This window comes from Microcebus murinus, chromosome 8, assembly GCF_040939455.1.
Source record: "Microcebus murinus isolate Inina chromosome 8, M.murinus_Inina_mat1.0, whole genome shotgun sequence".
Classification (NCBI taxonomy): domain Eukaryota; kingdom Metazoa; phylum Chordata; class Mammalia; order Primates; family Cheirogaleidae; genus Microcebus; species Microcebus murinus.
In genome coordinates, this window is record NC_134111.1 from 30,136,661 (window position 1) to 30,150,813 (window position 14,153).

The window sequence follows — 14,153 nt, forward strand, 5'->3', positions numbered from 1 at the left end:
GTACTCTATGGTATACATATACCACATTTTATTAATCCACTCATGAATTGATGAGCACTTGGGTTGGTTCCACATCTTTGCAATTGTGAATTGTGCTGCAATAAACATTCGAGTGCATGGGTGTTTTTGACGAAAAGTCTTCTTTTCCACTGGGTAGATACCCAATTGTGTGATTGCTAGGTTGAATGTTAGGTCTACTTTTAGTTCTTTGAGGAATCTCCATACTGTTTTCCATAGAGGTTGGACTAATTTGCATTCCCACCAGCAGTGTATAAGTGTTCCTTTCTCTCTGCATCCATGCCAACATTTATTGTTTTTGGACTTTTTAATAGAAGCTGTTCTAACTGGGTTAATTAAGGTAATATATCATTGTGGTTTTAATTTGCATTTTTCTGATGATTAATATTGTTGAACATTTTTTCATATGTTTATTGGCTATTTGTCTTTCTTCTTTTTAGAAACTTCTGTTCATGTCTTTTGCCCACTTTTTAATAGGGCTGTTTGCTTTTTTCTTGCTAATTTGCTTGAGTTCTTTGTAAATTCTGGATATTAGTCCTTTATCAGATGTGTAGCTTGCAAATTTTAAAAGATGTCCTTGAAGTATATTTATGCTGTGGAAAGTTCATGATAATTTTTTGAGTGGAAAAATTGTCAACTAAATATACACATGGTCAAATTTTTCATAAAAATAATATATATAACCATAATCAATCTCAAAGAGTTGAAAGTGTCCAAACTTATCAAATTATATACATTTAAAGTGTTCAGTTTTATATATATCAATTATAACTCAGAAAAGCTGTGATTTTTGTAACAGAGTAAAAGTAATACCTCTTCAGAAAGAGGTTTGGGATGATTTTCAAAACATTTTCTTTTTTACTTATTTATATTTTCTATAATGATCTGAACATTATTAAAAATAGATAACATGCCATTAACTAAACTCTGAATAAGAAGCATATTTTACAGTGCCAATACTCTAACATAATTATTTACATTTTCACATATATGGTTATGTATTAATAGTTAAAATCATTTTGTGCATATATTCTATAATCTACCTTTTTCTTGGCATTTTCTAAGTACTTTTCTATGTTTCTATATGATTTTGCAATTATCTATTTGATGACCAAATTCTATTCCATTGCTTAGGATACTAAAGTTTCATATATTTTCACCATTTGTTTACATATTTACTTTTCTAACATACATTTGGCAATTATTTATTATGGGTAGCACAATTAAAATAATTAAAATGATAATTCTGAAGATAATAGTAACAGCTGTAATTTACCAAGTATCTTTCTGTTACTTCACAAAGGTTATCACATTTAATTATTGGAATAACTCTGTGTTAGGCATTATTAGCCTCTCTTTATAGATGATGATTCTGAGATCAAAGAAGCTAAGTGATTCATTGGATATACAGCTATTGAGACGTTTAGCCAGAATTCAGTTCAGGTTTGTCTGACTATTTCCTGATTTGCCTGAGTCTTTTCTCTTAGCGTTTCTGAAAATGTTCTGTGAATGTTATCAGGAAACATTAACAGGAATGAAAATTAGTTTGCATTAATTCTATTGTCTGGTTCCTATTTCCCTATATATTTCAGAATGTTTAAGACTTGTCTTTTGGTTTGCAGTGTTGTTATTAAGACCAGTACTTTCAGATTCTCAAATCTTGTACATGAGTCCCCCTGCTCAATCTTTAGAAGCTTTTAGGATCTTCTCTTTTGCCTTAGTGCTCTATTCTTTCTTAATGATACACCTTGTTGTTTGTTCTGTTTTTATCCTTTGGCCTGGATATTGGGTAAATATATTTCATTTGGAAATTTTTCTTCTCTCTTTTTTTTTTTGATAACTTTCTCATCCTCTAATTTTATTGTCAGTGATGATGTTGCAGCATCTTTTTGGCTCGCATCTTATTTGGATGTTGGACCTCTTAGACTGGCCTTCTAATTGCCTTTTCTTTTTTTCTCCTATTGTTCATTTCTCTGTCATTTGGTTCTACCTTGTAAGAGTTCTTCAGCCTTATCTTCTACCCTCTTTTTATAAATTAATGCTATTTTTATAATTTCTCATGAATCTTTCTTGATCTCTAAGAGTTTCTTTTCTGTAGCTTCTTATTCTTGTTTCCTGGATACAATATAATTTCTTATTTCTGTGAGGTTTTTATTTTAAATATTTTTTTTTGCAGTTTCCTCTGTTCCTGGAATTGTTTCAGTATCTCTAAGTTCATTTTTTTTTTTCTTTTCCATGGTTTGAAACCTGTCTGTGTGCTATGAGCAGAGCTTGTTGACTGGAGAGCTTCACTATAAGTTGAATGAGCAGTGAACTGACCTTTGTTTGGAGAATACCAAATGTCAGTATCTGAAGATATTTACTCTTGGGCAGTTCAAATTATGCAGAGAGGAATTTTCCAGTCTCTAGCTTCTAGAATAAAAGTCTGCATGCCAGCATTCTCACTAAAAAAATCAATGGAAAGATAGTGGTAGACTCATAAACCTTTACTTAATCCCTCTTCTTAAACAAGGCACTTACCCCATTGTCAGCTTTTCTTAGTGTCTCTAAATCCAAGGCCTCTTTGGTTCAACCTTCTAGAAAATAAAACTCCAAATATCTACAGTAGTAGTCACCTGGCTCCAGAGTAGGGAAGTAGATCCATTTATTTAGCATCCCCCTTTTAAAATTATTGAGCAAATCCTCCCATTTAATGCCCTCTCCTATATTCCTGAGCTTTTCTGAGGTTCTGTAATAGTTTTGCTTTGCTTCTTACTGGTCTTTCTCTGTCCCTCCTTCTATCTCCTTTTCTCTTTTATTCCTTCTCTCTTCCTCTCTCTCTCCCTGTCCTTCACTCCCTCCGTCCTCCTTCACCATTTCTTACCTCACTCACCCCCAGTTGTCTTGAATCAATCTAATTCCCACTTTCCAAAATTGTATTGACATCTTATCTGCTTTTGTCTATTTTCTTGGGTTTTTTCCTTGTAGTGTTATAATTTTTTAATGTATATTTTATCATTTAAATAGTTTTTCAGGAAGGAATGAAGATAAACACATGTTTAATTCACTATGTTTAACTGAAAAACTCATTTTATAATATTATGGCCACGTATTCAAGAGTGTGCTATGTTCTCCACTTATTCAAGTGATATTTTAAATCTCCCAATTAGTTTTCGTGATTGTCTTCATAAAGGTTTGATGCATTTCTCAATAAATTACACTCTAAATAATGCAGTTTCTCCTTGTTATTTGGAATAAATTGTCTTCCTCTTTTGTATTTTCTAGCTAGTTATTACTTAGTGGTATTACATTAGTATAGTTAACTTACATATGGACAATTTGTAAAACTCATTATAATTCTATAATTTCTGAGCTGATTGTTTTAGATTTCAAAGCAAATAGTCATTTTATCAAAGGAATACTATACCCTGGCACAGTGGTGTGCACCTGTAGTCCCAGTACTTGGAAGGTTGAGGTGGGTGGACATTTTGAGGCCAGGAGTTTGAGGCCAGCCTGGGCAACATAGTGAAACCCATCTCTAAAAAATAATAATAATATTTGCCTCTTTCCTTCTATATTAATTACGTTTCTATGTTCTGCATTTATAAAAATACTCAAAACCATTGTAAATGATAGTGGTAATAATTAATATCCTTATTTTATTCCATAGTTTAGAGGGAATGCTTCTAGTAGGGTTTTACTATTGGATGTAATACTGAATTCTGTTTTGAAATAGGTCATTATTTTTAAAATGTAGGGACAAGCAAAAACCGAGAAGACATTTCTAAAGAACACAGAAGGCAGCTTAAAGGGGGTTCCCTCTGGACAAATTGGACAATTAGAGTATCAAAATAAATAAAGATGGTAATGATTTATATCACAATAAATTAAAAGCAGTATTCCATGAGTCCACACTGACATTTAAAAGAAATTAGAAAGAAGGGAAGAAGGGAAAATTTTTGCAGAAGAATGCCAGTCAATAAATGTAGAGTGAATAATAGAAATAGTAAAGCACACTAATTTAAAACAATTGTAATAATTGATTCAGGCAGTGGTCACTAATTGCTACTAAAATTAGTGACAAAAGATTGTGGGAACAGAATGTTCACATGGTCTCAAAGTATCACCTCACAGATTAATCAGAAAGGAAAAGGTAACTTTAAAATGGACAGATATTCTCTTAACCAAAAGATTAAACTTCACAGCATCAGTAAATGACAGTCTGACATCATGTGCCTTCTAATGTGATACACTTCAGGAAGAAACGATGCCACTTTTATTATTTTCCCATCCAACCAAAATTTTAATCATGAGGAATTAACCGGACACATTGAAATTGAGGAACAATCTGCACAACACTGGCCTGAACTCTTCCAAAATGTCAGTGATGTGAAAAAACTAAACAAGATTATAAATTTACTCTAGATAAAAGAATAAAGAGTGACTGGATCTTAAATTAAAAAAAAAAATCCCAGCAAAAGTAACAAAAGGTTATATCTAGGACCCTTTGAGGACAAGTGACAAAATGCAAATATGGATTATATTAAGACATTATATCATATAAAATAAATGTTAAATGTCCTGAATATGATAATTATATTATTATTATATAGGAGAATATCATTGTTCTTAGAAGATACATACTGGAGTGTATATCTTCACAATGTGTGCAACTAACTCTCAAATGATTCAGCAAAAAGAATTATCATATGCAGATATAGGGTAGTCTCCCCTTATTCTCGGGGGATAAATTCCAAGACTCCCATCAGATACCTGAAATTGCTGATAGTACAGACCCTATATACACTATGTTTTTTTCTAATGATGAAGTTTAATTTATAAATTAAGTACAGTAAGAGATTAACAATAATGAATAGTAAAACAATTGCAACATTTTACTGTAATAAAAATTATATGAATCTGATTTTTCTCTCTCAAAATATCTTACTATACTGTATTCACCTATTTTGGGACCTTGTTAACTGTGGGTAACTGAAACCACAGGAAGTGAAACCACGGATAAGGAGGGACTGCTATACACACACACACACACAGACACATGCACACACACACGCATACACACGTACTCAGAAAGAAGGGAGGACAAATGTGACAAGGGGCTAGAAATTAGTTAAACTGGGTGAAAGGTAAATAAATGTTCTGTGGGGATACTGTTATTGGAACTTTTCTTAGGTTTGAAATTTTTCAGAGAAGTTGAAACAGTGAAATGTATTTCTGTGACTGATATGTAATGTCATAAAACTTAAATTTAGCTATCCTATCTTTAAACTGTATCTCTTTGGTAATAATTTCTCTAACAATTTGTTTTAGTTCATGGTTTTTTTGGCTTATGTAAGAAATTGTGTGTATGTGCTTGTACACACACAAGCATTTGTGAGAACCTTTGGGATCTCAGCTAAAATCCTATTCCCCAAGGAATCTCCTTGGCATGTGTATTTTTTATTAGTGGTTCTGTTCTGTCAGAAATATCCTGAGCTAAAATGTTCTTTCCTACTTTAAAAAACCATTTATTAGCTTTTCTTGAAATGTTGTCCTAAATGGCCTAAGAAACCTTTATTCCAAATACTTTCTACTTGATACAAAATGAATCTTTTTAAATTTTTTACACTTTGCAAAATAAAATAAGCATGAGAAATAATCACATGAGCCTCTTTGCAACTCATGGTTTCCAATACTTAATAAAAATAGCCAAGTGCTATTTCTTCTCTCGACAGATTTATAATTTTTAAATGCTTATAATTGAGTCAGTATCTACTCTGTAACCCATTTATACTCAGTTTTTATTTAAATCTCATCCTCATCATATGCTGTGTATGGCTTGTCAGTCTCATTTGATCTAGTATAGTGCCAAACTTTAAAAAAGATCTTTCAATCTGGACTCAGAAATCCTAGGAAGCTCAGGTCTGTCACTGACTAGTGTAAAATTCAGGCATCTTTTTGGTCATCTAAAATTCACTTAGATGACATACTCAGATAACAATCACCAATGTTACTTCTACTTTAGCATATGGTAAGTCGGCCATATCACTTGTTATGTGTCTTCTGCAGCTGTTCACTCTCAAACTGTAGCTAAAGCTTGCTGTTTTTATCAAATGAACTCTGACACTTGAAGTGTGGTTAGGGTTGAGAAGTGGGTGGATATGACCTGCGGCTTCTTCTTAGCCTTTTTAGTAATTTATTCAATGATCTAGTGATTGATACTTTCCTTTTGCTCATAAAGTTTAACTTTTATATAGTGGAGGATACATTGCATTTTATCTCCTGGGAGAATATTACCTTGTGGAAAACTTTCATTTTTATAATATACGCTCAAACATATACCATTGATATTTTTGGCAATTACTATTAACAATTTCTAAACGTCTCTAATTAAAATTTGACATCCCCAGTTTTGTTGGAGGACTATAGGATAGAGGAGCTTAAAATAACGTGTAGAGAGTAACCATTTCATTACTTCCCCTGTTCCAGAGGAATGGGAGTAGTCTCAATATCCCATATTCTGTCATGAGCAGCCAATTTTCAGCATGAAAGCAGCTGCTAGGAAAAGTTAATCAGTAGGACAGGATAGTAAAAATTGGATTAACAAATGATATGTGCATCACTTTGTTTTTGAACCCCATTTTTCCTCTCTGAATAATCTGAAGATAACTACGTATGCCATGTGGCAAGCGTAACATAACACAAAAGTTTCATTTGTTTCTATTTTTAAAAACTAATTTCATTATTATGAAGTAATATTTTATTTTATTTATTTGTTTATTTTTTGAGATAGGGTCTTGCTCTGTCACCCAGGCAGTGAGCTATAATGAGTGCAATGGCATCCTTATAGCTCACTGCCACCTCAGTCTCCTGTGCTCAACCAATCCTCCTGCCTCAGTCTCCCAAGTAGCTGGGACTACAAGCATGCACCTCCGAGCCTGGCTAATTTTTCTGTTTTTTGTTGAGATGGTGTCTTGCTCTTGCTCAGGCTGGTCTCAAACGTCTGGCCTCAAACAATCCTCCCATCTTTGTCTCCCAAAGTGCTAGGATTACAGGTATGAGCCACTGTGCCCCATTTTAAAGAATATATAGAAGAAGAAAAAGATGAAAATAAAAATCACATGTAATTATATTATCTAGAGACAATCATTTTAGTCCCTATCCTCCCAGATCTTCCTTTTTTAGAGGCTTTTATACTTTAAATGAGTTTATATTACATATGCCATTTTGTTACTTGATTGTTTTCATTAACATTACATTCTAAACATCTATCTAGGTTATTTAATTTTCTTCTGCACTATCATTTCATGTAGCTATGTAACATAATATAGTTGTTCCATGATTTATTTAAACAGATTCTCATTGTTGATTTAAATTTTTTAAATATACTACTGCTTTGATGACATTGATGAAATAAACTTTTGGGCACAATTTCTTTTGAATAAAAAATACAATTGCTAGGTAAACAGGACTCAAATTTTTAAATTTTTGACGCATATTACTGAACTGCTTTTTATTAAGTACTCTGTATTGAAATAGTTTAATTTTTAGAGAAAACCAATAAGGAACATGGCTGGTTTAAATACTATCTGAGAACTTCAGATAACCTCTTAACAGGCTGAAAAATTGTTGGTTAAAGATCTTGAGGTGAGAATAAGTTAATTACTGCCTGCTATAATTAGAAATAATATATTAGCAATTATCAGTATAAATTAAAAATACTACTTATGTAACAGAATAGGACATTTTATCAATATATAGAAACTATGAATTTCTATAAGAAATGGTTTGATGAATATAGTTTCTTCCCTTTTTTTCCTCAAAATGGAGATGTCTTTATTACCAATTCTAAATAATAAAAATAATGTATATTGATTAAACAGTCTAATAGTACACAAATATAAAACAGCAGAAATTAAAAATTTCTACATTTCTATAAACTTTCTATAATATTACTCTTCAGAGATACCTACTCTTGTTTGTGTGAATGTATATATGTATGTATATTTACTATTATGTATTCTTATCTTTTTAAATTTACATACTATTATGTATTCTTATCTTTTAAAATTTATACAAGTGAGATCATACGTTAATTCTGTTGTACAATTGCTTTTTAAAAAATCTGTCAGTATGTTGCTACCATCTTCCCATATTGCTACATACAGATTTACCATATTCTTTTTATTTTCTGTATGATATTCCTAATATAGATGTACTGTATTTTAGTAAATGAATTCCCTATTGATTATCATTTAAATTGTTTTTCTTCTCCATTACATATAATAGGTGCATTGATTATCTTGTACAGATATCTGTATGCTTTATTATTATTTGCATAAAATAAATGTGCCTGTGATAGTGGAATTGTTTGTTATTAGTGAACAGTGATAAGACTCTGAGCTCTCATTTTAGAGCTTGAATCCCAGCCTTCACTATAATATACCATAACTTTGGTAAGCTAATTGACCTCACTATAACATTGATATGATACTGGAAGCCACTTTATAGAATTCTTGAGAATTCAGTGTTCTTCTCTAATAAGGAAGTGCATGAAAAGCACTTAGTACATGCCTTTTGCACCTGGCACATAGCAAGTGCTAGAATATTCACTATTGTTATGAATTTCCTTCATTAGTGAATATCCTATTCATTTCTTTTGTTCATTTTTCTTTTGGAAGGTTTGTCTTTTCTATTGATATGTGTGTTAGTTTTTTATATTAAGAATATTTACTATTTTAAGTTATAAATGTTTTTCCCAATTTATCATGTCTTTTGCTTTCTTTTATACCTCCTGCTGCATTTAAGTTTTATGTTTTTGTTTACAATACTAAAATGTGTCAGTCTTTTCTTTTATGGTTTTGGCCTTTGTGTCATGCTAAGAAAGGAAATACTGCAGTATTATAAAATATATTCCTGTGTTCTGCTCTAGAGATTTTATCATTTTTATTTTCTACATTTAAATATTTATCTCTGTGTTTTTTAATATGATTAATACTGCTCCTTCTTCCCTCTTCCAAGGGTTATATTGGAAATTCCATGGTCCTTTTTAGGTTATCACTGATTGAGAAGGCACTACTGGAATTTGTTGGTCAGGAGCCAGGGATATCTGCCAGACTCCTGTAGTGCACAGGATTGTCCCTCCACAAAAAATTCCTAAGTCCAATTTGACTTTGAAATGTCCTGCCAGATCTCACTTTGTTACCATTACTTTCTGCTAGCAACAAACGTGAAAACTAAGCATGTAAGAATTACAAATAAAAATAAACAGTGGGATTTATCTGTTGCTTCCCAGATTAACTGAGCTTAAAAATAATAACACTTAAATAAGCAGAGAAATTCTAAATTTTACATATCAGGGTGAGTGAATAGATTAGTACAACTATTCTTGTTGTATTATTGTTGATTGCTCCTTTTCTTTGGTAGTATAGTCCTGTTTTATCGACACAATATTTCTCAAATAAAACTGAAAACAAAATTAGAAAATGTCAGTCACCTCTCTTATTTATTGCATTGTCTCTCTTCATTGGGTACCATTATACTGATGGCTCACATTAGTCTTTCTCTTTTGAGCTGCTGATTCTACTTTTATATCAGATAATCCTTATTCACGTAGGTCTCCATTAATAGTATTGTTGGCTGTCTTAGACTTTCCACAGCACATAGGTAGGTCTGACTGCAGGGGTTCTGTGGCAGGAGAGGCTGGGAAACAGTGAGTTTTAACTACTAAATATGATAAATTGGTATAATGAAAGTTCAGTCCTTTTCTGCACAATAGTCAGATCAGTCATTTCTTTTTATTTTGTACCTTTTCATTTGATATAGGTTAAGATAATATACAGTAGTTTGAGTTTATAGCCTTCTGATGGTAAAAGTTTAGTTAAGAACAATATCTAAAAGGTTGATAAAGATGTAGCTCACAAATAATTTTCCATACATATCATTTCTGTCAGTGTTTCTTTTTTAAAAAACAATTACCCACAAGAGAAGCCGGAAAAAAAGAAGGCTTTTCTAGAATGTGAAAGCTCTTTAGAGATAATGATGAAAATGTAGATAGCTATGGCTTCTACAGAATTTCAATATCACGTGCAGTAATAGAGCTCTTTTGGCTGTTTCTTCCTTCCTTTTTTAATAAAAAAAAGTGGAATTTCTGCAAAAGACTAAGATATGTATAGCGCAAGTATGTAGCCTTTGGGAAATTATGTGTTATCTGACAATAGAATTTATAGTATTTGGAATAATGGACGAACTACATCACCCTAACAATTTCCCACTTCTCATTTTTCTCAACTAGATCTTGCATGGAAGCTAGGTAGAAAGAAATTGTTCATAGTTGTCAGTCTTGGACATAATCATACTTTTTTTAAAGCCAGATGAATAAAAGGTAAAATTAACATCCTTTTAAAATAATTAGATTAACCAGAACACACACCTGGATGAAGATCTAATTTGGGTTAGTATATAAAAGAACACCACTGTTGCCACTGCCATCATCCTCATTATCATTATTATGTTTATTGAGTACTTAACTATGTGGCAGGCAATATTCTAAGTGCTTTCAATGGATTATGTCATTTAATTCTCTTAAGAACCAAATAAGGTAGATATTATAATCTTTATTTGGCAAATGTGGAAACTGAGACAAAGATAATTTAAGTTAATTTGCTCAATGGCTCATAGCTAGAATAAAAGCCAAACTTGGGCCAGGCATGGTGGCTCATTCCTCTAATCCCAACAGTTTGGGAAGCCAAGGTGGAAGGACTGCTTGATGCCAGGAGTTTAATACCAGTCTGAGCAACATAGTAAGACCCTGTCTCACAAAAAAATAATTAAAAAATTAGCTGGGCATGGTGGTATATGCCTATAGTCCTAACTCCTAGGAGCCTAGGGTGGGAGGATCCCCTTAGCCCAGTAGTTTGAGGCTGCAGTGTGCTCTGATAGTGCTGCAGCACTCCAGCCTGGGCAACAGAGCAAAAAAAAAAAAAAAAAAAAATGCTAAATTAAAAATTCATGCTTATGGCATATTGCATCTTTGGTAAAAAAGAATTTTGGATCTGCTCTAGGACATAGAAAAATGTTGACTGAGTCCTGGCAAGTCTCCACTATAAAGTACCGTAAATTCCCAAATGTGTTATGTGTGAAGAAAAAAAAACAAAGAGTCTTGTTCTGTGTACTAGAGTAGGCATTACCAGTATTCTACTGTAACCTCCAAAGAATGGTCACCACCATATACCTAGCACGTATCCCAGTGTCAAGCCTGTAGTTGAGAAGTAGTAAATATTAACAGAGAAAAGAGTGAATCTCTATAATTGTGTTCCCACGGACTGACTAAAAGAATGGGGTGACATAGTCTCATTCTACCAAGTAAGTTAATTTCAAAATGTGACCCCCAAATTACAAAAATGAATTAATTTGCCATATTAACTTACTGCTATGTCAATTGTGTTTTTAAAAATGACTATTAAAGTTAATCATTTTAGCTTTAAAATGATTAATATAAAAAACAGGCCGGGCGCGGTGGCTCACGCCTGTAATCCTAGCTCTCTGGGAGGCTGAGGCGGGCGGATTGCTCAAGGTCAGGAGTTCAAAACCAGCCTGAGCAAGAGCGAGACCCCGTCTCTACTATAAATAGAAATAAATTAATTGGCCAACTGATAGGCCGGGCGCGGTGGCTCACGCCTGTAATCCTAGCTCTCTGGGAGGCTGAGGCGGGCGGATTGCTCAAGGTCAGGAGTTCAAAACCAGCCTGAGCAAGAGCGAGACCCCGTCTCTACTATAAATAGAAAGAAATTAATTGGCCAACTGATATGTATATAAAAAATTAGCCGGGCATGGTGGCGCATGCCTGTAGTCCCAGCTACTCGGGAGGCTGAGGCAGAAGGATCGCTCGAGCCCAGGAGTGTGAGGTTGCTGTGAGCTAGGCTGATGCCACGGCACTCACTCTAGCCTGGACAACAAAGCGAGACTCTGTCTCAAAAAAAAAACAAAAAAAAAAAAATAAAATAAAATAAAATGATTAATAGTAAGCCATTATTTCTGATAGTAGTTCAGTGCTAGAACTGCTCTCGCATAGTGTTGATCAAACCAGAAAGAACACTAAAAAAAAAAAAAAAAAAAAAAATTTAATCTTTTTATTCTCTTTTAAGAGTGAAACATTTCCCCAGGTCACCTAAAGATAGACTTCATTTGCAAGTGGTTTATAGAAGGTAAAAAGATAATTTTTAGGTTATGTTTAACAGCTTTAGTGACATATAACTCATACCATGTAATTCACTCATTAAAAGTGTACAATTAGGTGATTTTTATTATATGATAATATATTCACAGAGTTATGCAACAATCAACATAATCAATTTTAGAATGTTTCATTACCTCTCACAAAAAACCTGTACTCATTAGTGATCACTCCCCATTTTCCCCTGACACTATCCCCAGCTCTAAGCAATAACAAATGTATTGTCTTCCCTATAAATTTGCCTGTCCGTCCTTGGCATTTCATACAAATGGAATCATACAATATGTGGTCTTTTGTAACTAGCTTTTTTCATTTAGCATAATGTTTTCAAGGTTCATCTGTGTTGAAGTATATCTCCTAACTTCATTACTTTTTATTGACAAATAATATTCCATTATATGGATATACCACATTTTGTTCATCTATCAGTTGATGGGCATTTGAGTTGTTTCCTCTTTTTGATATTATAAATAATTCTATGTACAAGTTTTTTTTGGATATGTGTTCACTACTCTCAGGTGGTATATAGACCCACTAGTGGAATTGTTGCATAACTTTATATTGGATGTTTTGAGGAACTTCCAAACTATTTTTAAAAGCAGCTGCACCATTTCACATTTCCAGTAGCAAAATATAAGGGTTCTAATTTCTCCACGTCCTCACCAGCATTTGATATCATCTGTCTTTTTTATTGTAGCCATCCTGGTGAATATGAAATGGTATCTCATTGTGATTTTGATTTGCATTTCCCTAATGGCTAATGATACTGAACATCTCTTCCTGGGCTTATTTGGCCCACTTTTATAGCTTCTTTGGATAAATGTCCATTTAAATCCTTTGCCTATTTTTCAGTTGGATTGTCTTTTTATTAATGAGTTTTAAGAATTATTTATATAGTCTGAATGTAAGTTTTTTCAAAGTCAGATATATGATTTACAAATATTTTCTCCCATTCTGTTGTCGGTCTTTTCACTTTCTTGATAGTATCTTATATAGTCCAAAATTTCCTAATTTTGATTAAGTGTAATTCATTATTTTTTGTTTTTTAACTTTTGCTTTTGGCACCACATCTAAAGGGGCTTTGCCTAACCTAAGGTCACCAAGATTTATTCCTGTGTTTTCTTTTAATATTTTATAGTTGTAGGTCTGCAATTCATTTTGAGTTAATTTTTGTATATGGTGTAAAGAACTTCATTCTTTTTCATGTGATACTCCAGACAACCCAGCAACATTTATTGTGAAGACTATTTTTCCCATCAAATAGTCTTAATATCTTTGTGAAAAGGCAGATAACTATAAATGCAAGGGTTTATTTCTTAACTCTGTTCTGTTCCATTAATCTGTATGTCGACCCTTATGCCAGTACCATCTTATCTTGATTACTATAGCTTAGAAAAGTTTTGAATCATGAAGTATGAGTTTGCTATTTTACCTTTGTTCCTCTTTTTGAAGATTGTTTAGGTTATTCCTGCATTTCCATGTGAAATTCTAATCATCTTGTCAATTTCTGCAAAATCACTAGCATGGATTTTGATAGGGTTTGCATTAAATCTATAGATCAATATTGAAAATATTGACATCTTAATATTAAGTCTTCTAGCTCAGAAATGTAACATGTCTTTCCATTTATTTAGAGTTTCTTTAATGTCATTCAACAGTGCTTTGTAGTTTTCAGAGTATAAGTTTTACATTTGGGGGTTAACTTTATTCCTAAGTATTTTCTTTTTCATGCTATTGTAAATGGAATTTTCTTAATATTACTATCAGACTGTTTATTGCTCGTGTACCAACATACAATTGATTTTTGTATATTGGTCTTGTATCCTGCTACTGAACTAAGTTCATTTATTAGTTATAATAGTTTTTTGGGGATATCTTAAGATTTTCCAAATATACATCATGTCCTCTGCAAATGAAGGTT

General features: G+C 32.6%; 1 protein-coding gene across 4 annotated transcripts in view; it reads left to right on the forward strand.

Annotated features, from left to right (window-relative positions):
- The window catches only part of MBD5 (methyl-CpG binding domain protein 5), a 399,974-nt gene that overhangs the window by 87,931 nt on the left and 297,890 nt on the right, over positions 1-14,153 (forward strand). The window lies entirely within an intron of this gene.